We start from the raw sequence: 26,904 nt of genomic DNA, 5'->3' as shown, positions 1-26,904 counted from the left end.
TTCTCCTACCCTGGTGCTAGATGAGATGTTATATGCCAGCACAAGCAATCTGGGGAAACTAGTCTTCACAGGGTGAAATAGTTTTAAAAATAAGTGGGATTCAGATTTTGAATAAACCCCATTAAAGTATTCACACTAAGGGAAAAGGGGTAGGAGGGTAGTATCTCATATTAAACTGTAACACATAGTTCCCTTCTTCCCCCAAAAAGTTATGTTTGTATATATACACATATATATGAATATACATATATACCCACTTATTTCAAGACCAGTCATTCAATTAATGCTATCATTAAAGAAAAAAACACGAGGGTGTCTGGGTGGCTCAGTCGGTTAAGCATCCGATTCTTAGTTTCGGCTCAGATCATGATCTCAGGGTCACGGGATGGAGCCCCACTTCGGGCTCTGCGCTTAGTGGGGAGTCTGCTTGAAGAGTCTCTTCCTCTGCCCCTCCCTCCACTCTCTCTCTCAAATAAATAAATAAAACTAAAAAAAAAGAGAGAGAGAAACATGAAATATGACACAAGTTTAAGATTAAATCATAAAAGGAAAGGTCAGGATCTTCAGAGGGCGTAGACAGAAAATCACAAAGGATGAAATCAAAGTAAAAGTGAATTACCTGGCTAACCAGTCAAATGACGTTCAAGTAGGAGCTTATTTTTATTGGTCTGTGACTCCACTGTTCAGCAAGTATTTTGATCCTGAAAACAAACAAAAAAGGGGGGAATGGTATTGAATTTTATTGCCCTTTCTTTTTAATATAAGTAGTAGTATTAGTCACACACAAGTCAATCTTCCCCATCATTCCCTTCTCTGGACATATGAAACAAGCAAAAACAAAACATGCTATATCAAGTACAAGGCCTTTTCCTAGGAATTTGAGATGATGCCTTATTTTGCCATATAATACTGTTTCTGCTTAAAAGTCAGGTATAGCATATACAATATACCCTGTCACAGTTTATAAACATGGATAATGAAAAACAGGGGTTGAGGAAACCAACTCCAAGTCCTGAAAAGTAATCAAACCAGATCAGTAATGTGAATTGGGGGTGTCCCCACCTGTCCAAAAGGAATGCTCAACAAATAACAATTAAAAACAATATTGAGGGGCGCCTGGCTGGCTCAGTCGTTAAGTGTCTGCCTTTGGCTCGGGTCATGATCCCAGGATCCTGGGATCGAGCCTAACCTCGGGCTCCCTTGCTCGGCGGGAAGCCTGCTTCTCCCTCTCCCACTCCCCCTGCTTGTGTTCCTTCTCTCGTCGTGTCTCTCTCTGTCAAATAAATAAATAAAATCTTTTAAAAAAATAAAATAAAAAACAATATTGAGGGGCGCCTGGGTGACTCAAGTCGGTTCTGCATCTGCCTTCGTTTCAGGTCGTGATCTCAGGGTCTTAGGATGGAGCCCTGCATCAGGTTCCCTGCTCAGTGGGGAGTCTGCCTCTCCCTCTCCCTCTGCCCCTCCCGCTCCACTCGCTCTCTCACTCTCTCTCAAATAAAATCTTTAAAATATATATATATCAATATCGTGGCAGAAGCTAATGCTTAAATAAGCGAGTCCAAAAAGATAAATATCTACCAGATGGATGGGTGGATGGATAAAGCAAGCAAGGAAGGAAGAAGAAAAGGAAAAGAGAAGGGAAAAAAAGCCATGGATGTTTTCCTCCCCTCTAGAAAAGACTGCACTTGGGTCATCAACAAGAAATATTTTTAGGGGCGCCTGGGTGGCTCAGTCGGTTAAGTGTCTGCCTTCAGCTCAGGTCATGATCCCAAGGTCCTGGGATGGAGCTCCGCATCAGGCTCCTTGCTCATCAGGGAGCCTGCTTCTCCCTCTCACTCTGCCTGCCGCTCCCCCTGCTTCTGCTCTCTGTCAAATAAATAAATAAAATCTTTAAATAATACAGAAAAAGAAAGGAAATGTTTTTAAGTGGGAGAGGAAAATGAAAGGCAGTTCTTCAAAAATAATCTGCAATAAAATACATGAACATATAAACAGCTTTCTTGCACTGGAGGAAGCAGCCTCTGGTACAGCAAGAAAGTGAGCCAATAAAACATTCACCTTCACCTTACAAACTTCCAAATATAACAATAAAGCAACAATCTGACTACCAATAATTCTAGTGGTGTATATATATGAAGACAACAGCCATAACTATACCCTAAAGTTCATGCTGGAATTGGCAAGTCTGTTGGGAGGGGGTACAAGAAAAAGCAATATATTTACAAGTTCTGTATCATAGCCATAGCCAATCCGCATGGAGTATATAGGATCAACCAATCACAATCTAGCTGCATCATGTGAAGGGTCTGTTGCACATGCGAAACCCAATTTAAAGGTGAGAAAATTGAGGGGTAGCAAGGAAGCTCATCATATGTGGTTCAAAAAAGGATAGGAGGAAAATCCAGGTAGTGTATAAATGCCATGCAATTAAAGTATAAAAAAGAGCTATTATATCTACTAACATATCTATTTCTAATTACAGTATAGTCTCTAGCTTATAATTGAGATGTCAAAAGGAAGCGGATTCTTGGAATATATCTTCTAATCCACAATAATATGACTACTTGTTAGCATATGGTTTAAGAGCAGAAGCTCGGGGCGCCTGGGTGGTTCAGTCGGTTAGGCGACTGCCTTCAGCTCAGGTCATGATCCTGGAGTCCCGGGATCGAGTCCCGCATCGGGCTCCCTGCTCGGCGGGGGGTCTGCTTCTCCCTCTGACCCTCCCCCCTCTCATGTGCTTTCTCTCATTCTCTCTCTCAAATAAATAAATAAAATCTTTAAAAAAATAAAAAAAGAGCAGAAGCTCTGGAGTCCACCAGATCTAGACTCAACTCCCAGCTTTCACTTACTAACTAGGTACCCAACTTAAAGACTTCTTTGAGCCTTAGATTTATGATCATAAAACGGGGATCAATCCTCTCAAGGTTCTTGCGAAGATTAAGTGAAAATGCTTAAATTACTTATCAGTACCTGATACATAAATACTCAATAAATTAAGGGACCTCTGGGTGGCTCAGCGAGTTAAGCGTCTGCCTTCAGCTCAGGGTGATCCCAGGGTCCTGGAATAGAGCCCCACATCTGGCTACCAGCTCAGTGGGGAGCCTGCCTCTCCCTCTTCTCCCTGCTTGAGCTCTCTCTCAAATAAATAAAATCTTTTTAAAAATTTGACACCTAACTTAAGAATGTCCAAGTACATTCAAATAAAAAATAGGGGGAAAAAAACAATCATTAGTTTTAGTGTTTAAATGAATTCAGTGTTTTATTACTTGAATTTTTATGATATCTAATTTAATTAGAAGAAGGTGAAAGGAAAAGCAGGCAGAACTTCTGTAAAGAAAGCCCAAGGCTTTCTGGCCTAGTTTTAAATCAAGTTTCATTTCAGAAATGGTTCTTTTGTTTTGCTCCTTTTTATGGGGGAAGGACAAAGGTTGTGGGGTAGGGTTAGTACCTACAGAACAAGAGGGGTGGACAGGAAAAGGTATCTGAGTCAGAATGTACCTAGTACCATAAGCAGGAAACAAGTACTGCTGCCTAGTGTGGAAGGTTGACAAGAGAACCTACATTAATACAAGTATTACACTGCTGGTGAGAAATACCCAAAGGTGGGCGCCTGGGTGGCTCAGTCGGTTAAGCGACTGCCTTCGGCTCAGGTCATGATCCTGGAGTCCCGGGATCGAGTCCCGCATCGGGCTCCCTGCTCGGCAGGGAGTCTGCTTCTCCCTCTGACCCTCCTCCCTCTCATGCTCTCTCTATCTCATTCTCTCTGTCTCAAATAAAAAAAAAAAAAAAAAGAAATACCCAAAGGAGTGCTAACCCAAGCTAATCTGTACCCCATAATCCCCTGGATCCAAAGAAACACCATCTCCAAAATGTCCCCCTCCCAGGAAATGTGCAGTTGGACTACAGTGATCCCCAAAAAGTCATAGATCAATGACTGGCTTGCCTACCAGAACCTTGCAAGGGGTAGATAAGCTAAAAAGTACTATATACCAGGGGTGTCTGGCTGGCTCAGTCAGAAGACCATGCGACTCTTGATCTCGGGGTTGTGAGTTCGAGCCCCATGCTGAGTGTAAAGATAACTAAAAAAACAAATAAATAAAACTTTTAAAAATAAATAAATAAAAAGTACTGTGAAGTAGGGGACCTGGAAAACTGCAGTTAAGTTATCTAGAACCAAGATTCTGCAAAGCCAACAGTCCTAGCAGATTTCTTGGGACTTTATTTTTTACTTTTAACAAAAGTAAGCATATTCTTACCCCTTTTCGTAATTTGGACTTTGGTCCATCACACAAACAAAAATCACACTAACAAAAACTAAATAACATGTACTCAAAATACTAAATATGGGGGGGATTAATTTTTCTACTAGAATTAATGAAAAATGTGACTGATGGGAGCCACATTATCAAAGCCTGCATCAGTAGAAATCTAATGGGAAAGAAAAAAAAAATCAAACTGAGCTTTGTTAATAGCTAGTCTGAGAAGATGTGCCTCAAGGCCAGAACAAAGAATCAAACTGGGGGAGGGGAACTGACAGAGAAGAAAATCCAAACTATACAATCCTGATGCTTGGAAACAGTAAATGGGCAAAAGAGGCCACTGAAGATCATGAACACGTTTTTCTTCTGCTGTTGAAAATGGAAAGGGAACAAGGACTCTACTATTAATCGTATTAAGCTCACTGTTCCCAGGGAATCCCTCCTCAGTTCCCTAAAAAAAAAAATCATAGGGATGGGGATCACCCTCTTTGGGAAAAGTCGGCTCTTGCCCACTCATCTCCAAAACACTACAGAATAAGTTTACCCATCAATTTCAAGGTAAGGGTTACATAAAATTGGTGTAAATGAAACATTATTTTGCAATTCAGATTTATCAAATATATAGGTGCTGTTTTTGGGGGGTTTTTTCCAAAACTGTAACAACAGATTTTACTTGCAACAGTCAACCCCAACAAATCTGTAGCTAAGCTGAAAGGGAAGAACCAAATGTAAGTTAAAAATCATATGAAAATTTAAAACTATTTCTAGAGATGCCACTTTTTTGGAGCTGTGTAAACTTACAGTTTAAAAAAATTTTTAAGAAAAAATTTATTTACTATTAGTCCATTATGTGTTTTAATAAATAGTAAGCAAAAATGTATTTGGTACCCAAGTGTACGTTGGTAATATATTGATGACAAACTTTTTTAAATACCATAATCTTTTTTACAAGGGAGGGCAGGAATTATTTCAAATTACAGCATATACATGTTTAGTAAAGTAAGGACAGGGTTAAAAAAAAACTAACAATGTATTACTACTTATCTCGTGATATATACTAGAAAGGACTAAGCTGATTCATACTAATTTATTCTACATAGTCATTTAATAAATTACAATAAATGTTTAATTCTATATGGAGTCAACCTAAAAACTTAAATGATGCAGTGAAAACAGAAGCCTTGCTTGCTTTCAGAAAACCTACGTTTTGGAAGTCCAGCTTCTTGAAGGGACCTTGTATGAGACATTTAAATTAACTAAATGCTTCCTGTGTACCTAGGAGATGCCAAGTGTTACACTGGCCTGCAAGAAGTATGAGCAAAATATAGTACCTATCACTAATTAGAAAAGGAGAAGCAGGTATCAATAGGCCAAAATGCAACTCCATTCATTCAGCAAATATGTGATGAGCATCCACTCACTACATGGCACCAGACACCAGCGATACAAGGAAGAACCAGAAGATGAAGACGCAGAGTCCAATGAGAATATTAAAAGAGAGTAGAGAACTACCTTGCCTTTTTCGAAGGACTGATGTGGTCACTGTAAAACAAACCCAAAACCACTTACTTCAGCAGAGAGACAGAGAATTCATGAAATTCAAATGTACAGATAATTTCTACAATTATTTTCCACAGTTATCATAACTAAAATGCCTTTATAATAAAAGACAAAGTAAAGAAGAAAAAAACTTTCATAAAATGTTAGCCATTTGTGTAAAAATCACATGAGACATAGGAAATATTAATGGGATATATAAAGGTTGCTGAAAATGAAAGCTATTTTTAACTCAACATATCCAGGAAACTATGCCATACACTTTGATTACACAACAATACTATCCACTGATGAACAATGGCAGTAATATAACCATTCTGCATTTTTAAAATTACCTTGAGATTAAAGGAAACAACTAAAAAATCCAGTTGGCAGACCAGTTTATTAACAAGCCCCCATATCTTTGGCTAAGCTGTAGTAAGTACTAACATGGTTACTGAAACAGTCATGCAAGCAAGTCACTTGCTGGTGCCTGTTCGGCCTCCCCATCCCCCCCCATCCCCCCACCACCACCGCACCCCGCCGGCTCTTGGAAAAACTGCATGCAGTGCTGCACGATCACACAAAATAAATACAGGAAAGGGGGTGGGAGGATTGGGGTGGGGAGCTGAGCGAAGCTCTGGGCTCCACCAGTGGAAGGCGTTCCACAAGAACTGCTACAGGGTCAAAAGTTTACAGTGGTTTCCATTTCACCTTTTAGCAGCCAATCAGAAAACAGAGACTGCATGCTGACCCCTCAGGCTGCAAATGAACATTAACTCATTGGCTACCAGGACTGCATGCATTCATTTTCTTGTTAGGATTTCATTTTTCGATTTTTCTTCTCTTTTTTTGAGGGGGTTAGGGAGGGGCAAAGAACATTTTAAGTTCAAGGTGACAATTTTTACTTAAGACCATGTATTTTAAACAGGTATGTGAGGGAAGAAATGATCGAGTAATTCTCTTTCTCCTTGAAACCAGTTTCTTTATCCTATAATATCTAACAAACTAATCATTAATGCTAGTATCAAATCAAGACAAAGAGTGAACTTAGGTTAAGGAGAAAGATTTATCTCCAAGAGATTGCAATTCTAAGAACAATTTATAATATCATGAAAGACAATGTTGCTTGTGAAACCAATATTGCACTGTTAACAAACTAGAATTTAAATTAAAAATTTATAAAGAAAAAAAAGATGTTGGTGTGTCTCCAGTGAATGCTTTAAAAATAACTCAGATAGGGGTGCCTGGATGGCTCAGTCGTTAAATGTCTGCCTTCGGCTCAGGTCATGATCCCAGGGTCCTGGGATCAAGCCCCGCATCGGGCTCCCTGCTCCGCGGGAAGCCTGCTTCTCGCTCTCCCACTTCCCCCTGCTTGTGTTCGTTCCCTCTTCTCTCGCTGTGTCTCCCTCTGTCAAATAAATAAAATCTTTAAAAATAAATAAATAAATAATAAAAATAACTCAGATAATGAAAACATTTTAAGTTTTATTTACATTCCAATTTTTTATTTGCATAAATTCCTCATCTCTTCTCCAAATCATTAATATAAACATGCAACATACCTGTTCTTTTCATACTCTGCATCTACCAAAATGCAGGTACAGCTCCTAAGGTTTAAGCTTTCTTTTCCCATATTTCACCTTTCCAAACACTTCAGTACCAAGGAGTGATCTTTTCACACAATAAACTCAAGAGTGAACCCTTTGGCAATACACACAAGTGCTCCCTAGTTCATTCGTTCATTCATTTTATGTAAATCTATGAATGCAGTAAACATCACTAAACTAATCCATTAAATAACTGTTTTCGGCATTCAAAATTTAACACTGAACAAGGGTAAAATGAAGATCTGTACCTTTACACACCTTAATTATACTACATTAAAGGACTAAATTTCTTAGAAGCATTACATGATAAAAGTGAAACAGGCAATATTAACAGTTCTATCAAAATGATCAATTAAATCCTAAATAAGCAGATGCGTGAATCAGTAGTTAGCAATACTGCTCATTAATAGAAGGTGGTTGAGTTTTAGCAGTCTTACTTAAATTTAAACTTCTATTTAGAAGCCCCTGTAGGCACTACCACTATCTAAGAAAATGATTTCATGTAAGATACTCATTTTCTTATTCAAACCAGCAAAATTTAGAAACCAGTTATTTCTGAACACCCAAATATAGAATATACAAAAGTGCCAATATATAAAAGTGTATAACCAATACAAAAAAGTGCCTTAATATATGACCGCTAGAAGACTTCAAAATTAATCCATATAGTGTATAAAGTTTCCAAAGCAATTTAATGTCAGTTAAGGTAGTAATAAAGAAACTTGATGCTGATACATAGTTTTTTTAATTCAGCATTAAAACAAGTAATTTTCTAGTAACAATTCACAAGCCTTCATGACGTTTATGCATATTTGCCAATAAAAAAATCTACATTTAAAATCTAGTATTTTTAAGCATGGCTTGCAGAAGCGCCTTTTATATATTAAGTTAGAGGAGTCGTCTGTATATCTTCTTTTTACAAGATGGCCTCATTTTGAAAGAAAATGGATGCGATAAAATTTTACATCAAGTCAGCATGTTAGCAAGAAGCTTTTTTGTGTGTTCTGAATTTGATTAATACAAGCCAAGGTCACTTCCTGAAAGATGCCTACCACTGCAGCTGCAGGCAAACTAGGCTCCCGAGCAAGGATGGGGGGAAGGGAATGGTGATGGCATTCATTAACACTGAGATAAACTTCCATCTACACTAGCAGCTATGTAAGAAGGGGACAACATGAAGATCCCAGAATTTCTGGTTAAATATAAAGATTAACATATTTCCAGTTATTAATATTTAAAAACAGAAATTTATTTCATTATATATAATGCTCATGTCAAAACTATGTCAGGGGCGCCTGGGTGGCTCAGTCGTTACGCGCCTGCCTTCGGCTCGGGTCATGATTCCGGGGTCCTGGGATCGAGCCCCGCATTGGGCTCCCTGCTCGGCGGGAGGCCTGCTTCTCCCTCTCCCACTCTCCCTGCTTGTGTTCCTCTCTAGCTGTCTCTCTGTCAAATAAATAAATAAAATCTTTAAAAAAAAAAAAAAACTATGTCAAAGATATCGTCAGGGTGCCTGGCTAGCTCAGTAGGTGGATCTCGGGGCTATGAGTTCCAACCCCACATCGGGTGTAAAAGATTACTTAAAAGCAATCATTCAATAAATAAATAAATAAAAAGATCTCTTCACTGCTACAATATATTAAAACATTTTGGGGCACCTGGGGGGCTCAGCTGGTTAAGCATATGCCTTCGGCTCAGGTCATGATTCTGGGGTCCTGGGATCAAGCCCCACATCCAGCTCCCTGCTTCTCCCTCCCCTCCCTGCTCTCTCTATCTAGGTCTCTATCTCCCCCAAGTAAGTAAATAAAATCTTCTAAAAAATAAAATAAAATAAAAGTAAAACATTTCACTACTAGTATTACATAAATCATCTAATACCAAATACTGAAGTAAACTTAGCATTAACACAATAAGATCTGTATGCAAAACAGCCTACAAAGAAAGAGACAGGCCCTTGAAGAAAATAGAATCAGAGATTCAATTTCTCTGATCGAAAAACCAAGGGTAACCTGAAGTCATGAAAGTAGAAATTCAAAATAAAAGCCTATATTGCAAAATACTCGCTGAAGTTTTGTACTGAAATTCAATTAATTTTCCTCTTACCTACATTAATACAAGTATTACTGTTTCTACACTCAAAATAAAAATATCATCAAAACAAACATTATCAGGAACTAGCATAAACCCTCTCCCTGAATGATTTAATATCAAGATTTAATTGAGCAACTACTATGTACAGCTAGGAAACCATACTAAGTACTTTGGCTGTCCTCTATGAGATTCTATATACATTTCAACTAATTGGATAAAATATTGAGTAAGGAAATCTATATGCTCATTTTCTAATTTTCTATTTAATCTTGGATAAATTATATTGGTTTTGTGTGCCTCATTTTTCCTACCTGCCAAATGGAGTTATACAGGAACAACGATATTCCAGAGACATATAATCACCTCTGTATTTTAAGTGGTTGTATAATAAACACAATACCTGTCTTTTTTTTTTAATCATCAGCATGTTCAAACGCATGGTATTTCAATGACATAAACTGAGAATATGGGGGGTGGGGGGGATTGGTGAGCCCAGTGATGGGTATTAAGGAGGGCATGTATTGCATGGAGCACTGGGTGTTATACAAAAACAATGAATCATGGAATACTACATCAAAAACTGATGATGTAATGTATGGTGACTAACATAACATAATAAAATTAATATAAAAATAAAATAAAATAAATTGAGAATATAATTTTGTCCCTCCCCTTACACTCCTCATCGTTGTATTTTTTTTTTTTAGTTTTTTTTTTAGATTTTATTTATTTATTTTGAGAGAGAGAATGAGAGAGAGAGAGTACATGAGAGCGGGGAGGGTCAGAGGGAGGAAGCAGACTCCCTGCTGAGCAGGAAGCCCAATGCGGGACTTGATCCTGGAACTCCAGGATCATGACCTAAGCCGAAGGCAGTTGCCTAACCAACTGAGCCACCCAGGCGCCCTCCATCATTGTATTTTGATTGAAGTCTGGTTCAATAACTTCAACAAAAAACTGAACAGATGTTAGATGTTCAAGTTCAAATAAATGGATACAGCTTTATTTTTTTTTAAGTCTTTTACCTTTTAAGGACTGGCAAGAAAGGACTATTATTTAATAGGCACAGAGCTTTCCATATATGTGAAGGGCTTTTTAAAATCATTTTAGGAAAAGGAAGTCAACCAAGTAAAAAATACCATGAGAAGTCCCTGAATTCAGACAATCTAGTTACTGGGCATGGCAGAGGTAGGCATTCAGAAGGGTTCATTCAACAAGACCTGATCACTTGCCTTTGAAATGAGGCAAACTCTAAAAATGGACAAGGGGTAAAATTAATTATTCATATACCTTTTCCTCAGAACACCTTGTGAGGCAGTCAGAGGGGTAAATTTTTCCTCAATCTCTCCTAGCCTCTATGCAATCTTTGTTCGACCTTGTGAATTATTCCAAAAATAGAACAAAGCAAAGCATTAAGCAGCAGTTAGCTTCTTGTCATATACATCAGGGTGAAGGAGGTGCAATCATTCCTGCACATCTCCAACCATATCATTCCTCTCCCCTAGTTTTATCCAAGTACCCAATGTGTTCCTTACTTGGCAAGTAAGACAAACTCAACAAGGGTCAGGGAAGCTAGCTGCCTGGTCTTCCTGTACCAGTGCAGCTTCTATGCCAAAAATAGAACCTGAAAGGAAGCATTGGCTATAAAATAAAAACAAACAAAATACTGGCCTGCATGACTTTTTGCTCTGCCCAGAGTGGCTCACAGATACAAGTTTGAGAATCACTCTGTAAGGTTCACAGGTTAAGTATTTTTTAAAAATTCAAGTATTTTCTATAGCATCAAACTAGACAGACTGGCCATCCTACAACTGAAAAATTCTATTACAAAAAATTCAAAGTATTACACCATATAAAATATTATTACTCAGTAATAATGTAACTATGCTGCATGCTCTTTCACTTTTTTAAAAGATTTATTTATTGGGGTGCCTGGGTGGCTCAATCGGTTAAGCATCTGCCTTCGGCTCAGGTCATGATCCCAGCATCCTAGGACCGAGGACCGCATAGGGCTCCCTGCTCAGTGGGAAGCCTGCTTCTCCCTCTCCCACTACCCCTGCTTGTGTTCCTTCTCTCGCTGTGTCTCTGTCAAATAAATAAAATCTTTAAAAAAAATTTTTTTTTGAGAGGGCACGCGCATGCGCAAGCAGAAGCGGGAGGGGAAGAAGGAGAGGGAAAGAGAATCTCAAGCAGACTCTGTGCTGTGCCCCAAGCCCCACCCAGGGCTCAATCTCATGAACCTGAGACAGTGCCCTGAACCGAAACCAAGAGTCGGACGCTTAACCGACTAGGCGACCCGGGCACCCTGCCATATTATTTTTTTCCTTTTAAAGATTTTATTTATTTGAGAGAGAACGAAAGCAGAAGGGAGGGGCAAAGGAAGAGAATCTGAAGCCAACTCCGCACTGAGTGTGGAGTCCAAGCTGAGATCATGACCCGAGCTGAAACCAAGAGTTGGACACTTAAGCAACTGAGCCACCCAGGGACTCCACACCATATACTCTTTTAAAAGCACACTGGAGGGGCGCCTGGGTGGCTCAGTCGGTTAAAAGTCTGTCTTTGGCTCAGGTCATGATCTCAGGGTCCTGGGATCAAGCCCCATGACAGGCTCCCTGTTCAGCCAGACATCTGCCTCTCCCTCTCCCTCTGCCCCTCCCCTCCGCTCCTGTTCTCTCCCCCTCTGAAATAAATATTTTTTTAAAAAATTAAAAATAAATAAATAAAAGCATATTGGACTATAAGCCTCAACCATACCTTCAAGTGAAAAAGCTAACAGGCTGTCATTATAGTGCCTATCACATAGTCCCAATAAGTAGAAATCCTCCATTCATTTCACAAATGTTTGCTGGAATTATACCACATTGTACACTACTGCTATTCCAGGTTCTGTAGATACAAAGGTAAACAATGCATGAGGCCCTCACAGAAGTCCTTAAATTCAGACAGCCTAGTCCCTAAGCATGGCAAAAAAAGGTGCTCAAAGTCTATAAAGACTTAACACATGCCTTTCAGATGAGATACACTCTAAAGATGGAAAAAGGATAAAAATCACGAAGCTTATACATTTTATTGGGTATTAACAAACAGCAAATAAACAAATATTTCCAGAAACTGATAAGTGCCATAAAGGAAAGAAATAGGGTGATACAATATAGAAAAGGAGGAAAGTACAAAGCAGGTCCAGGAAGCGGGCTCTCTGAGGATACAATATTTAATCGAGAACTGAAAGGAACCAACTATGCAAAGACAATTACAAGCAGAAAGCACTAAATACGACAGCACTAACAGACGATGAAACTAAGTATTATTAATCAATTATCTATTTTATTATATCATTAAGTCCAACAAGTCTCAATCTTCTTCCCACGTTTAGTCTGGGACCCACACCATAGACCAATAGGAACTTGACAATTATGTGCTAGATAATCTGCCTAAAAAGTGATGTGTTCCATTTTAAAATTTAAGTTTAATCGAGTCAATAAAAAACCATACTTAAAACCAGTAAACAGCATGGCTCTCCAGGGAAGTATTAGTAATGAATGAGGCGAAGAAATATTACTAAAAACAATACTTATTTAATGGATTTGGAGGGAAAAGGCATTCAAATTTCAGCTCTCCTAATTACCAATTATATGACTACCACCTGTTTCTTCCTCTATAAAATAAGGATAACATCTCTTGCCCTACCTATCTCAAATGGCAGTTAAAAAGACTGAATGATTTGAGATCTTCACTACCACCAATACGTCAGGAAAAGCCATGTCTCTGGGTACAAAAAATATACAGCCCATCCATTCACTGAGAGAAACTCCCAGGGCCTCACACTTGATTTTATTTTTTATTTAAACCCAGCTTACTAGAACTGTATCTGGTTTCCCAACCTCACAGCATATTAGAAGGGAGAGGCTATTAGAAGGAATAGCGGGCGCCTGGGTGGCTCAGTTGGTTGGGCGACTGCCTTCGGCTCAGGTCATGATCCTGGAGTCCCGGGATCGAGTCCCGCGTCGGGCTCCCTGCTCAGCAGAGTCTGCTTCTCCCTCTGACCCTCCCCCATCTCATGTGCTCTCTCAAATAAATAAATAAAATCTTAAAAAAAAAAAACAAACAAGGACATTTAAAAAAAAAAGCAGCAATAGCATATTAGAAAGAAGAGGCTACTAGAAGCAAAGTATTGACAACAGCAAGACAGTACAGCTAACTGGCTGGCAAACAAAAGTGAAATAGAAAATAAAAGTTAAAATAGTAAGCAAACACAGAAACTCTTAAAATTAAAGTGGTCTAGGGGCGCCTGGCTGGTTCAGTCTGTTACATGTCCAACTACTGATATCAGCTCATGTCTTGATCTCGGGGTCGCGGGTTCAGGCCCTGCATTGGGCTCCACGCGAGGTATGGAGCCTACTTTAAAAAAAAAAAAAAAAAAAATGAAGTGGTCTAGACTCTACAGTCATTCTGCCTAAAGAGAAATAATCCTTTTTAATTCAGAAGGTACAAGAGATATCACCCACAGCAAAAATAATAATAATAATGCTCCTAATGTCCTGTGTATCATTAGGAGAAGATTAAATACACTTAGCACACTGCTTGAAAAGGGGAAGTGTGATGACACTTACGAATTTCCATTTCCAAGGGTTAAATTTCCACAAGTGTCAGTGCCTTAATGGTTGTGTTTCTGGCTATGCCAGCAAACATTACACTATGTACCTTTTTCTTCTCTGCACCTTCTTCCCTCCATTCCCAGCCACTCCCCAAGTATGGTGCTTCCAAGCAATGGAATGATTAGAAGGCAAGCAGCCAAGGTTAGAAAATCATGGAACTTAGATCATCAAGAGTCGGGAGTCAGAGTTAAGGCAAGAGACCTTCCCCTAAGTACAACACAAAATCCAGAAGCCTAAAGAGATCATCAATACATTAAAAATTAGCATATTTTTATAGATGCCATATAACAACAACAAAAACCCATAACCAAAGTTAATCATCAACTGGACAAATCTCATACAATTTGAGCAACAAGATAATAATGGTAAAGGATTATAATCCATTGAAAAAGCTAAAACTTCATGAAATCCTAATTTGAAAATATACACACAAAGGAAAAGCTCTTCCTTACAGGACAAATCCAACTAATAAATATAGAAAGTAATGATGGAACTAGAAAATCACCATTTGCAAAATCATATTAATAATTCATTCAAGAGGGGCGCCTGTGGCTCAGTGGTTAGGCGTCTGCCTTCGGCTCAGGTCATGATCCTGGAATCCTGGGATCGAGCCCCACATCAGGCTCCCTGCTCCGTGCGAAGCCTGCTTCTCCCTCTCCCACTCCCCCTGCTTGTGTTCCTTCTCTCGCTATGTCTCTCTCTGTCAAATAAATAAATAAAATCTTTAGGGAAAAAAAAAGTATCAATACCATGAAACACAAAGATAGGTAAGAAACTGTCAGGTTAAAGAAGACTGAAGAGACCTAACAATTGAATGCAATGTGTGCAATCTTGGATTTTCCTTCCCTCTAGAGGACATTATAGGGACAACTGGTGAGATGCAGAATAAGATCTATAGAATAGATACTGTAACATTAATTTTATGATTTTTTAAAAAAGATTTTATTTATTTATTTATTTGACAGAGACAACAAGAGAGGGATGTTAACTAAATGTTAACTGAAATGTTAACACTGAACACTGAAGGACACCCAGTACCTCTTTATGTAAGTGCTGTAACTTTTCTCTAAATACCAAATTAAGGAAAAATGAAAAATAATCTAAAAGGCATATAACAGACTGGGAGGAAACGTGTAGTGTCTAAACAGACAAAGAATAAAAACTCAGAACACATAAAAGCCCTTACAAATTAGTAAGAAAAGACAACATAAGAGGACAAATGGTCAAAGAATCAGAATAGGCAGTTCACAGTAGCACAAATGGTCAATAAATACATGAAAACAGGCACAATTCTTCCAAGAGATAGGGAAATGTAAAATAAAAAAACAATGAAAGAAAACAGCATCAGGTGGCAAAAACTAATCACTTTAAGCATGTATCCTTTGTTCCAAGGCTAAGAATATACAAGTACACAAAGATATAAAGGTATGTATAAGGCTATCTGATATAAAAGAGCAAAAAAAAGGGAGGAAGGAACAAATAGAGCATCAGTAGGGGAAGAGGAACTAACTTCATTCAAGTTCCTTGAGGTAAGAGACTCCAGTTCCAGTATGTTCTATTCATTAATATTTATCTCCAGTAACTAGCACGTGACAAGTACTCAACATATAGTTGCTGAATTAATGGAGAAATGGTTAAAGAAAGGATAGCCCAAAATGTTGTTTATACAGTCACTGAAAAGAATGCAGTATAAAAATATACAAAAAAATAAATATAATAATTAAAATTCTAAAAAAAAAAAATGCAGATGTACATATATAACCACATAAGAAGATGTCCATGAAACAAACGGACAAAACAACTTGCAGGCAACATCTAACATGATTGTTTTTAGAGTATGAGAATGTCTACACAGATATATTTGTTTATACCTGGGGGAAAGTAAAGAAAGGTTCATATAATTTTGATAAACGATTAAAGTAAAGGAATGCTTTTTCAAGAGGTGGGATTACAAATAACTTTATAATCAGTATTTTAAAATAAAAATTAAATTTAAATAAGATGTCACAATAAAACTGTTAAGCTGCACACATCATTAAACTCCTTAATGTAATATAAAAAGAACAGATTATAAAAACATTAGGTACTATGCACCAAGACTCTTAAAAAAAATCTTTGATCCAGATTCTACTTCCAGGAGTCTTTCCAAAGAAGTACAGTAGTCTCCCCTCCCCCCATCTTATCTGCAAGGGTTACATTCCAAAGAACCCCAGTGGATGCCTGAAACCAGGGACGATACCGAACCATATACATAATGTTTTTTTCCTATACTTACCTACAATAAAGCTTGATTTATCAATTAGGCACAGTAAAAGATTAACAACAATAACACAGAACAATATACTATAATAAAAGTTATGTGAATATGGTCTCTAAGTACTACACTTCCCTTTCTTCTTGTAATCATGTGATGGAGGATGATAAAAGAGATAAAGTGAGGTGAATGACATAGGTGTTGTGACAGAGCATTAGGCTACTACTGGCCTTCTGATAATACATCAGAAGGAAGATTATCTGCTTCCAGACCTCAGATGAAACCCAAGAAAGCAAAGCTTGGAGGATGGCTTATGTATCATATATGCAGACAAAGCTTAGGAAAACAAATGCTCTCACCAGCATTACCTTTAATGATCACAAAATGGATGCAGGCTTTAATTATTAAAAGTTCCGCACAGGGGTCCCCGGCTGGCTCAGTCAGTAGAGCACACAACTCTTGATCTCAGGGTTGTGAATTCAAGCCCTACTTTGGGCATAGACACTACTTAAGGGAAAATTCTGCACAATTACAGATAAAAGCAAGATGCAGCAATATATAAAAACTGAATCACAGGATAAAGAAGAAAAGTTTAGCAAATGCACCAAATGTTAATCCCCAAGATGACTAGTACTCTTCCTCCACTTTGAAATTGCCTTCATATTTCCAGTATTAGTTTTTTTTGCTCTTAGGATCACAAAATAAAAGGGATGTGAAAAGGTTATAATTTATTTATAAATATTCCTAAACTTGTTTTGCATTTGAAATACAAAATCTTAACCCCAGGACACCTGGGTGGTTCAGTCGGTTAAGTGTCCGACTCCTGGTTTCAGCTCAGGTCATGATCTCAGGGTTGTGAGATCCAGGACCACATCGAGCTCCGTGCTGGGCGTGGAGCCTCTTAAGATTCTCTCTGTCCTTCTGTCTGGCCCTCCTAGCCCCCTGCTGGTGCTCTCTCTCACTATCGCTGTCCTTATAAAAAAACGAACACCCTAAAATGAAATACCACCACACATCTATTAGAATGGCTAAAATCTTAAAAACAACAGTAACAAATGCTGATGAGAATACAGAGCAACAGGATTTCTCCTTCACTGCTGGGGGAAATGCAAAATGGTACGACCATTTTAAGAAGACATACTGGCAGTTTCTTACAAAGTTGAACACACTCTTATCACAGGATCCAACAATCACACTCGTAAGTATTTACCCAATTAAGCAGAAAATATATCCACAAAAAACCTACAAATGTTTAATAGCAGCTTTATTTATACTTTCCCAAACCCGAAAGAAACCAAAATATCCTCCAATAAGTTAAGCTGTTGTATATCCATACAATGGAATATTATTCAGCAACAAAAGGAAATGAGTGGTCAAGCCAAGAAAAGACATGGGGGAACTTTAAATGCACATTGCTAAGTGAAAGAAGCCAATGTGAAAAGGCTACATACTATATGATTCCAACTACATGACATTCTGCAAAAGCCAAAACTATACAAAGAGCAAAAAGGCCAATGGCAGCAAGGGGTGCAGGGGGAGGGGAGGAGGATAAGTAGGTAAAGCACAGGTAACTTTTAAAGAGCTGAAACGATTCTGCAGGATACTGTAATGACAGATACAAGACATTACAAATTTGTCAAATCTACAGAACTACAAACACAAAAAATCTGTAAACTGTGGATTTTAGTTAATAATATTGCATTCATATTGGTGCATTAATTATAACAAGTGTACCATGTACCACACTAATGCAAAATGTTAATAGGGGAAACCAAAGGGATGGGTGGGGGTGGAATATGGGAACTCCATTATCTATTCAATTCTTCTTCAAATCTAAAGCTATTCTATAAAATAAAGTTTATTAATTTTTAATGTTAAGAATTACAAAGAAATATGCTACTTCTCAAGTGGATATCTAACACAAATTAAGTATCACAAGTAATAAGTTTTGTATTTTCTGAGTTGTATAAAACTTTCAAAAATAAGGCTGCAGAATTTTCACACCATATAGTTCACTTCTGCAATGCCAACCAAAACTTCCAAAATGAAAAGTAACATGAAAATTCTTCATCAGAGACTTCATGCAATCTCTGGGTCATTAATCCAACCATGTTAGTTCTCAATGATAAATTAAACTTGCTTCAATGATACATTTAAACTTATTAACTCCATATGGAAGTTTTCTTCTTTAAAATTCTCACACAACTGTTAAATCTTTGCAATATCATCTGCATAAAAAAGGTAAAAATTTTAAGATTTTTTCCTACCAATTCAGAAACATTTATCAAATATACCAAGCTAAATATACTGTAATAACAGTTTCTACCTTGTCAAGAAAATTAATCTGATTTTCCAATGAAAATCTCTTCCAATAAACTTGTTCTGAGGACTGTTAAGTAGTGGGAAAATACAAACTTCAGATGTTACCAAAACAGAAGTACAGATTGTTAGTGATTCACACAAAAACCCCAGAGCTATCTTACCAAGAAGAAATTTAACTTATAAAATTACAAAGTATTTTGATACTTTTGGATTAAATACAAAAGGCACAAACATGTGGCTAAATAAATCAGGGAAAGAAAATATCTTAAACCAGTTTCACAGGCAGCTCCTTACTCCCATCAATAACCCAGAGTAGCTGGGTAGATTCACACAGAAGAAAAGCAATACGACCGGGGCGCCTGGGTGGCTAAGCCGTTAAGCGTCTGCCTTCGGCTCAGGTCATGATCCCGGAGTCCCGCGATCGAGTCCCACATCGGGCTCCCTGCTCGGCGGGAAGTCTGCTTCTCCCTCTCCCACTCCCCCTGCTTGTGTTACTGCTCTCGCTATCTCTCTCTGTCAAATAAATAAAAAATATTTAAAAAAAAAAAAAAGAAAGAAAAGCAATACGACCTTAACAATTCCTAATAATGACAAAGCCTGTAAGTACCAAGTGAGCACTTAAGGTACTTCTGTTTATTACATGGATATCTTTTCAGACACATGCATAAACAGGAAACACTACTTTTGGCACAAGTCTTGAAGAATATAAAAGTTTGCACATAGGCAGTTCTTTCAAGCATTACAGGGGGAAGTACATTCAGGCTTTCAAAAGAAAGACACTAATAAATCTCCTATTAGAACTTAAAATTTCCATCACCAAGAGACTTGTAGAGTACAAGTAGAAAGTAAAGCAATAACCGTATTATTACAGTACTATAAAAGTGTTAATTACAGTAATATATACACTAACTTATCAGGAAAGTATCTCATTTCACAGACAAGGAAGGACTCCAGAAACTGTGATTTGTCCACTCTGATGAAGCACACCCTTAAGTATGCTAAGATTCCATTTGTGATAAATTGGAAATCCTAATGTAATAAAAATATTCTAAGCAGATTTAAGCCACTCTGCTTAAACCAACCTGCTTACATTTAACTACATTAGAGCCATTAATTAGATTTATTCAGGTAAAAGCCCAGCAAAAAATTCTTTTCTTTTATTTTTAAGATTTTTTTTATTCAGGGACGCCTGGGTGGCTCAGTCGTTATGCATCTGCCTTTGGCTCAGGTCATGATCCCAGGGTCCTGGGATAAAGTCCTGCATCAGGCTCCCTGCTCAGTGGGAAGCCTGCTTCTCCCTCTCACACTCCCCCTTCTTGTGTTTCCTCTCTTGCTGTCTCTATCAAATAAATAAAATCTTAAAAAAAAAAAGGTTCTATTTATTCATTTGAGAGAGAGAGAGATAACAACAGAGAGCACGAGCAGGGAGGAGAGGGAGAAGCAGGCTCCCCGCTGAGCAGGGAACCTGACGCAGGGCTCGATCCTAGGACCCTGGGATCAGGACCTGAGTCAAAGGCAAATGCTTAACTGACTGAGCCACCCAGGCACCCCCAAGCAAAAAATTCTTTTAAGTCTTATACTACATTTTTTTTTTTTTAGATTTATTTATTTATTTATTTGACAGAGAGAGAGACACAGCGAGGGAGGGAACACAAGCAGGGGGAGTAGGGGAGGGAGAATCAGGCTTTCCACCGAGCAGGGAGCCCGATGCAGGGTTCGATCTCAGGACCCAGGGATCATGACCTGAGCCGAAGGCAGACGCTTAACGACTGAGCCACCCAGGTGCCCCTACATTTTTTTTTTTTAAAGATTTTATTCACTTATATGCCAGAGAGAGAGAGAGCACAAGCAGGGGGAGTGGCATGCAGAGAGAGGAGCAGGCTCCCTGCTGAGCCAGGAGCCCGATGTGGGACTTGATCCCAGGACCCTGCAATCATGACCTGAGCCAAAGGCAGACGCCTAACCAACTGAGTCACCCAGACGTCCCTAACATTTTAAATAGGAAAAAAAAAATTTTATAAAGAACTTTCTAATCACAACATTCTTATAAAATATAACCAATCAATGAAAAGCAACAGCAACATAATATTCAAAAATAAGGTAATCTCAAGTTCAAGGACACTGAATAGGTGCAATGACTTGGCATCTAGCACACATTCCCTAACCCAGCATAGCCCAAAATAAACTTGCATCCTTCCAAATCATCTAATATTTGTTTTTCCCTATATTTAGGTTTTGATACTTATAATCTGCCTAAACTCTTTTCAGCAACCACACCATTTACCAAAAATCTTAAACCATTTTTTTAACCAGAATATTTTATTGGATTTCATCTTACAGTTCATATTCATTAAAAAAAATGAGGCATATCACTTGCCCAAAAAGGATTTATTCAGTGTTTCCCTAAATGCCTTGAACTGGAATCTAGATTAAGAAAATCTGGTTTGCAGGACGCCTGGGTGGCTCAGTCGGTTAAGCGTCTGCCTTCGGCTCAGGTCATGATTCCAGGGTACTCGGATCAAGTCCCACATCGGGCTCCCTGCTCGGCAGGGAGCCTACTTCTCCCTCTCCCTCTGCCTGCCGCTCCCCCTGCCGCTCCCCCTGCTAGTGTTCTCTATCTCTCTGTGTGTCAAATAAATAAATAAAATCTTTAAAAAAAAAAAGAAAAGAAAATCTGGTTTGGGATGCCTGGGTGGCTCAGTAGGTTGAGCATCTGACTCTTGATTTCAGCTCAGGTCATGGGCTCAGGGTCATGAGATCCAGCCCCGCATCAGGCTCTGCACTCTTTGGGGGAGTCAGCTTGAGATTCTTTCCCTCTCCCTCTGCCTCTCCCCCTGCTCACGTGCACCTGTGTGCATACGTGTGTGCACGCATGCTCCCTCCTCTTCCTCTCTCTCTCTCTCTCAAATAAGTAAATAATAGGTTAGCACCACCCATTAACTGATCGAATTATACTATATATGATGTGTCTTACATACAATTAATCCCAAATAACTTTTACCCCTTTTGTCACCCAATTATTTTCATTCACCATTTTGAACCTAGGGAAACAAACTGCTTAAATTATTTTAAACTAGATCCTACCATTAACAGAAGGAAAGGAACAAACATTTACTAGAATCCTAGGCTGCACAGCATTTAATTATCCATGTATAAGACATCTAAAGTTTAGATAGGTTAGGATAACATGCTCAATGTCTCACAACTGAAGGAAGAGAGATTAATTAGAACTCAGAATAGCATGAATTCCAAGCTCATGCGTCTTGTACTATCCTTCTCCCCAAATTTAAACTGTATTAATCACTGTGATTGTATAAATTTTGATTCTAAAATTACCCAATAGCAACAAATTTGCAATTTTGGGGGAGGAGGAGCACACAGGTAGAAAACAGGTACCCAACAACTACCTAAATACATAACCAAGGGATATTAGGCATATAGTCTCGTTTTCTATTCTTCATAATTCGGAATCTTGGTTCTAGAAAACCATTAGTGGTGACAAGATTCTGCCAGAATCAGAACCCCCATTTTCCTACTCCATGCTCAATGTACCTTCCTTATCACTCCACTTGTCACAGAGCAGTAGCTATCCAACTGTGGTTCCCAGAGCAGCAGAGAACTCAGATATGCAAATTCTTGAACCCTATGCTATACAGTAAACTCTGAAGATGGGGTCCAAGCAATCCGTGATTTAAGCTTTCAGGTGCTCTAAAGTTTGAAAACCACTGCTTTCAAGAAACCCTGACTTTTTAGGATTGCCCTAGGACAAATGCTCCTTAAAAAAGGAGTTAATCATACTCCTAAAAAGAGAAAACTGACTGACTCCTCCTTTTTTATTGTCTAGCCTAGCACTTCTTCTCAAATGTTAGGGAGCAGAATCACCTGGGTGGGAGGGGCTAAATTCCTGGGCCCTACCCCCAGAGATTACAATTCTACAGGCCTGGGTAGAGGCCTTGAATTCACTTCTAATATTGTCCAGATGATACAAATACTGCAGGAAAGCAGACTGCACTTTTGAGTAGCAGTAGACTAAAGGCAAACTCTCAAACAGATCTCACAGATCCTAGTGTGAAGAACACTTCCATCCTTCCTTTCTCATCCTTCCTGCTTGCCCACTGAGATTCTCATCTTTCCCGTGACTATTTTTGAAAGTCAAAACCAATTTTGTCAATTCAATTTGTAGAGGAGCAAAATTTGCCATTCCAAAATGTGTCTTTTTGGCATGTGGATTATTTTAGGCTATTTCCAAGAAAGAGAAGACTCAAGAAGAACCTCTGACCTTCCCCCTAACTGCCTAGAATTTAGAGAGAAGACCTATTCCAGGAAGGGAGCTATCACCAGAGATAACTACAGTATAATAAGAAGTAGATGTGGTAGACAAGTACAAATTTAGCAACAATTATATGTTAAAATTCAGCTGCTCTATGTCCTATTGTTTCTGTATGGCCCAGCAAACATCTACTCCATCTCATCTTCCTGTGAATTGTCTTCCTTCCCTTTGAAGTCCTTGACCCCAGCCCCTTCTCCCTAGCTTTGAATGGCATATAAGCCTCAACTGCCTGACTACCTGTGGGCCTCATATTCTTATGGAGACCCCTTATACACACAATTAAATTGATTTTCTCCTGTTAATCTGTCTCATGTCAATTTAATTCTTGGACCAATCTAAAAGACCCTTGAAAAGGAGAGGTAAATTTTCCTCCCCAACAATTCCCATTTCTCAAAATATACCAATCAGGTTAAGTTAGAGTTGAGATGTAATTTATTATCTTCAGAACAAAATACCAAATAAAGCCTTCAAAAGGGTGTATATGAAATTTTAGTATGGTTCAAGTAAATATGTTGTGTGACCACAAGAAAAAAGTATCCTATGAGATACCACGAAGAACACCTGAATTGAGAAGGCCTGAATTCTATCAGAAGGTCTGCACATAATGTGAACTTTTTTTTTTTTTTTTTAAGATTTTATTTATTTATTGGAGAGAGAGAGAGTGAGAGAGAGCATGAGAGGGGAAAGGGTCAGAGGGAGAAGCAGACTCCCCACCGAGCGGGGAGCCCGACATGGGACTCGATCCTGGGACTCCAGGATCATGACCTGAGCCGAAGGCAGTCGCTTAACCAACTGAGCCACCCAGGCGCCCACATAATGTGAACTTAGGAGAAATTTGAGGAAACAGTTTGACAATTTGTCTTTTAGCCACTTTTTATATAGACTTCTGTGAAAATTCCACCACTACATTCCCATAACAGCAATACCCAGATATCTAAAAACATGCATAAGTGCAAAAAGAAGTATGTTTATAATTTCATTTATTCATTCAACAAACTTTTACTAAATACCTACTATAAGCAAATCAGGACCTCAGAGACACAAGATGCTCTTATTAGTCCATGTCCTGCCCTACCAACATCCCCCAGTATCATTAGTTTTTAATATTTCCCGAATTTGTCCACTTCATCCTAACCCCATTACTACTGCCCTTTAATGGTTTAGGTAGTACATTTTCCCTGGATTACTCCAAAAGCCTACCTTTATTCTTCACTTAATCCTCAGCTGAATCAGGGCAATCTTTCCATGGCTATAAAATTCAAATTCCTTTCTCAGCTCATTTCTAAAGACCTCTCCTTGTACCTAATGGTCCACCCACACTAAAGAATTTAACATTCCCCAGAGAACACCCAACTGCACCAAGTCCTGTTGCAGAAGCCACTTTTGGTCAGAATGCTATTCTACTGACGTACCCTCCTCCAATTTATACCTTATAATAACACTCTTCCTCTTGAAAGCTTACCCAGATGCTTCCACTTTGTCTCTTCCAGCCCACTCTCCCAATCCCAAATTAGGTTATACACTCCTCCAATGAGCCCAATAACACCTTTGAACATCCCTACTGCGCTTACCACCTGGTAAATGCCTCTCTTCTTGCTCTTCCCCCTCTTGAAGACAGAGCCCGAGTCTCTGCATTGTTTTAGCCACAGTACCTAATAGATAGCAGGCACACAAAATTTTGATTAAATAAATGAGGAGAGTAAAGATACAGGTGAATATGCAGGATGCTCAGAGACCTGGGCAGAATCATTCCCCATAAAGAAATCGAAACATCTGAAAGTTACTTACTAATATATAAGAAGGTTTTACATAAAACCTCGTAACATTTGAGAAATTCTCTGAAGAAGATATTCTACTATACATAAGACTATCTTTTTGGTTACAAGCACAAATGAAAATAAAGTGAAACAGTACTGAAAAACAAGAATAACCCTGCCATCGGGGTGCCTGGGTGGCTCAGTCGTTAAGCAGCTGCCTTCGGCTCAGGTCATGATCCCAGGGTCCTGGGATTGAGCCCCACATTGGGCTCCCTGCTCAGCGGGAAGCCTGCTTCTCCCTCTCACACTCCCCCTGCTTATGTTCCCTCTCTCACTGTGCCTCTGTCAAATAAATAAAATCTTAAAAAAAAAAAAGAATAAGCCTGCCATCAAATAATTTGTGGTATGGATATAAATCTCTTGGACTCAGTAAGTTAAAATATAATTAGGGGCTTTGTCAGTTAAGCATCCGACTCTTGATATCAGCTCAGATCATGATCTGCAGGTGGTCATGAGATGGAGCCCCGAGTTAGGCTCCACGCTAGGAGTGGATCCTGCTTAAGATTCTCTTTCTCGGACGCCTGGGTGGCTCAGATGGTTAAGCGTCTGCCTTCGGCTCAGGTCATGATCCCAGGGTCCTGGGATCGAGTCCCACATCGGGCTCCCGGCTCAGCGGGGAGCCTGCTTCTCCCTCTGACCCTTGCCCCTCTCATGCTGTTTCTCTCTCGCTCTCTAAAAAATAAATAAAATCTTTAAAAAAAAAAAAAAAGATTCTCTGTTTCTCCCTCTCCCTTTGCCCCTCCCCCTGCTCGTACTCTCTCTCACTCCCTCTTAAAAAGAAAAAAAAAAAAAAAAGGTTAAAATATAATGAAAGATGCCAACACAGCTACTACAGTTTTCTGGAATTTTAAAACATACACACACACTTATGACTTAATGTCATGCTATAAAACACCAAATGCCTTCGGTTTTCTGTTCCAGGAATGATGTTTGGAATTCTGCCAAACACAAAAAAGAAAACCTAAGGCTCCTCCATGCTTTGCAATATGTGAGGAAACCAGGCTGCCAGAAAAGGTGAAATCATGTACAATATGGTAGAGAAACCAGTCATAAAAGACACATTTCAAATACGTAGAAAATGAGAAGACAGTAAAGATTACAAACTTTGGATACAGAAAGACTATCTATCCAGCTGAGAGCCTCATCCTAAAACAGACATAAAAAATACTTTGGCGGGGGGGGGGGGGGGGGGGCTGGATGGCTCAGTTGGTTAAGCATCTGCCTTAGGCTCAGGTCATGATCCCAGGGTCCTGGGATCCAGCCCCATGTCAGGCTCCCTACAGGAAGCCCGCTTCTGCCGCTCCTCCTGCTTATACTCTCTCTCCCATTCTCTGTGTCAAATAAGTAAATAAAATTATTTTTAAAAAAATACTTTATGGGGTTGTTGTGAGAATTAGGAGAGAATTACATAAAGCACTTAAAATACTCAGATCCTTATTAGGATCCTTACATGTATCAAGTGATTTAAACAGTAACTATTCATACTACTGCTTTATAATAGAAGAAATCTTAGAAAGCAAGAGCCAGGTAGCAAAAGTTACATTCCTCTTACTGTTCTTCACTTCCTTAGCTTCTTTTCTAATGAATACTTACTTCTTCTAAACTCTGCCCCAAAAAAATTTTTTATAAAAATGAGTTATTATAATTACTAGCTAAATCAACCAAGTTTACGTTTAGTAGAGCAAAAAATCTGCTAACAAAACAAGTATTTAGGGGCACCTGGTGGCTCAGTCGTTAAGCACCTGCCTTCGGCTCAGGTCATGATCCCAGGGTCCTGGGATCGAGCCCCACATCGGGCTCCCTGCTCGGCGGGAAGCCTGCTTCTCCCTCTCCCACTCCCTCTGCTTGTGTCCCTCTCTCACTGTGTCTCTCTCTGTCAAATAAATAAATGAAATCTTTAAATAAATAAAATAAATAAAAATAAAAAACCTTTTAAAAAAGAAACAGACACACTTCCAAAGTCAAAAAATCAAATACCTAAAGCCAGAATCAGGAATTACATATCATGCACACTTTTTTTTAATAAAGTACAT

General features: G+C 38.8%; 1 protein-coding gene across 7 annotated transcripts in view; it reads right to left on the bottom strand.

Moving 5' to 3' along the window:
- The window catches only part of NCOA3 (nuclear receptor coactivator 3), a 132,419-nt gene that overhangs the window by 62,315 nt on the left and 43,200 nt on the right, over positions 1 to 26,904 (bottom strand). For 5 of the 7 annotated variants that reach the window (XM_035006496.1, XM_035006495.1, XM_035006499.1 and 2 more), the window contains exon 2: positions 620 to 701. The exons of 1 other annotated variant lie outside the window; for it this stretch is intronic. The gene's annotated coding sequence lies outside the window, so the exon portion shown is untranslated. Of the gene's footprint in view, positions 1 to 619; positions 873 to 26,904 lie in introns of those variants that run through there. One more of the 7 variants, XM_035006497.1, reaches the window with a different exon arrangement.

The sequence above is a fragment of the Mirounga leonina genome, unplaced genomic scaffold (assembly GCF_011800145.1).
Source record: "Mirounga leonina isolate KUSES-001 unplaced genomic scaffold, KU_Mleo_1.0 Mir_150, whole genome shotgun sequence".
NCBI lineage: Eukaryota > Metazoa > Chordata > Mammalia > Carnivora > Phocidae > Mirounga > Mirounga leonina.
The sequence above is the reverse complement of the archived record's forward strand: the minus strand, read 5'-3'. Positions and strand labels throughout refer to the sequence as shown.